The sequence below is a fragment of the Lithobates pipiens genome, unplaced genomic scaffold (assembly GCF_037356315.1).
Source record: "Lithobates pipiens isolate NorthernLeopardFrog02 unplaced genomic scaffold, aLitPip1_a1.2 Scaffold_22, whole genome shotgun sequence".
Classification (NCBI taxonomy): Eukaryota; Metazoa; Chordata; class Amphibia; order Anura; family Ranidae; genus Lithobates; species Lithobates pipiens.
In genome coordinates, this window is record NW_027507784.1 from 77,888,154 (window position 1) to 77,890,926 (window position 2,773).

Here is a 2,773-nt window from a genome sequence, read left to right on the forward strand (position 1 = left end):
TGGCAGAATATGGGCACTGAGCAGCACTGTGGGCTGGATCTGTAGTGCCCACAGTGCTGCAAACGATCTCTCTCCTCTCACACTGTACCGATTGGTACAGAGAGGGGAGGGAGGAACCTGCATCATGACGCCGGTTTGTTTACGAGTGATGCTCCGTCATTTGACAGAGTGATCACGTGGTAAACAGCCGCTATCAGCGGGCTCGGCTCCACTTCCCATTCACTCCTAACAGGATTTGACTGACAGCAGCGGGAACCAGTGGCTTTCAGTGAAGCCTGTGAATCCAGGGAGGAGGAGGAGTGCTGCTGCAGACAGGCACAGCATGAGCTCAAGAGAGAACTGGGGTAAGTGTTGGGGAGGGGAAAGAAATAAAAATAAATAAAAAACACCTTTAGGAGCAGTGGTCTCTTAAGTGCCGCCTGATGTGGCCCTTTGCTTGGATTTTTCCAGCCTGTACAGCACCATTCCTCCCACTGACACCATTGATGGAGCACCATTCCTCCCACTGATACCCAACAATGCCACTACAAGACCATCAGCAAGAAGCTTGGTGAGAAGGAGACAATTTTTGGAGCGATTATTCACAAATAGAAGAAATCCAAAATAACCATCGATCGCCCTCGGTCTGGAGCTCCATGCAATATTTCACCTCATGGGGTAAGGAGGATCATGAGAAAAGTGAGGGAGCTAGGAACTACACAGGAAGAGCTTTTGAATGATCAAGGTAGTTTGGACCAGTCACCAAACAACCCATTGGCAACACAATACACCACCATGGATTAAAATTTCTTGCCCCAGTTGAAATATTATACGAAACATGTCGGGTACATAGACCGCTGGCTGGATCTACCATGCTTTTGCATTGATTCAGGTTGTACTTAAATTGTACAGATGACCATTTATAGTTTTTTTTATATTGCCATTTTTTTAAATAAATGATTTTCATATCGGAGTGACCTGCTCTATGCAGAGGCTTTTTTCTTTATTTTTTTAATGTGCATTACCTTTGGTGTGGATGACTACATCTTTACCGGTACGTGAGCCTGGAAGTTGGTTATCCAATGTATGTTAACTCGGATGCCCTTTCACACACGATTTGATGTTCCATCAGTCTGCCTGGATGATCTACTGGAGAGGATTGTCTTTCACGCCTGATGGATTCACCGCCTTATGTGTGTGGGTCCACACCTGAGGGTAAGAGTATCCATTACCTTATTTTGATGTCATAAATTGGAGATTTCCTATATGAAGTGGTATAGCTTGAACACATCGAGTTTGGGGTTATAAACTTGGAGCACTGAAATCCAGTTTTATTTCCACGAAGAATATATACACCGAGCATCTTTAACGTGACTGTTAATATATTTTGTCACTATAGATAATTTGTGTATTCTGCACTATTCTGTTCAGAGACTTTATATGGTTCATTTTAGATGGTGAACAGCGGACATTTTTTACTTTATTTTTTTAACTTTTTTTATGCTACATGGTTGACATGTCGTGTCTGATTTTTTTGATTCTTTTTTTCACTCATTTTATATATTCATTATTTGGTGTGGATATTTTCCCCCAAATAGATACTTCTTTAGGGATATATCCTGGTAGCGCTGCATTTTTTGTTTATATCTTTGTCTGCACAGTCCATTAATTGTTGATGCTGGCTGCTGCACTTCATGTTTAGTATTTTGGTTGCACAATTATAATCTTGTCTTTTTGAACTACAAGAAACGTCTGACCTCCCGATTGTAAACAAGGGTTTTGACACCAAATCAAGTATTTGACCCCCTTCACAAAACATATTTCACTCATTAAACTGCAGTTCAATTTAGAACCTTTGAGAAATACATTTTTCTGGATTTTTTGTTATGCTGTCTGTTAAGTTTATTTTAACATTAAAATTAGAGACTGATCATTTCCTTCTCAGTGGGCAAATGTACAAAATCAGCAAGGGGGGGGGGGGCAAATGAACTACTAGGTAATCTTATTAATTTTACTTGTTAGCCCTTGTACACACGGTCGGAGATTCTGACGGAATGTGTCGGATCGGACAGTTTTATCAGATATTCCGACTGTGTGTGGTCTACATCAGTAGAGTATCTGACGGACCAAGTTTTCCAACTTGTTGGTAAAAATTTTCCGACAAAATGCTCCGATCGGACATACTCCGATCATGTGTAGAGAATTCCGATCGGAAAAAGTGCCACGCATGCTCAGATCAAATTCCTACAACAAAGCTATTGGCTACTAGCATGAACGTAGTCTCGTCGTAACAAAATAACGTAATCACGTCGGATTTTCCGACAACTTTGTCCGACCGTGTGTATGCAACAGTTTGACAAAATCCGACGGATTTGGTTGTCGGAATCTCAGACCGTGTGTACAAGGGCTTACAATTTGTGTAATACACACTAAGGAGTCTATATTTAGAAAGTTCATTGTGCGGATGTGACAAACAGAATGAAAAATCACCATATTTTCTCCAATATATGTAGTTCCCATATCAGTGCCGCCTAGAGGCTTGTAATGCATTTTTCCCCCCGATTCAGACATTTAAGAGAAAATATGGTAGTTTTCGTTCAAAGTGTGCAATGTTTGTTTCTTGTTCAATCATGTATAAAACGTGTGCAGTTGTAATAAACTATTCATATCCCCATCCAACCCTGCTACAATCCCTTGATGTACTAAATGCAGGGCAATTGTTAGGATCGCACGGAATGACCACTAAAACAGAGGTACTGGGAAAGTCGTGCTCATTCTGACAAATAAAATCCTA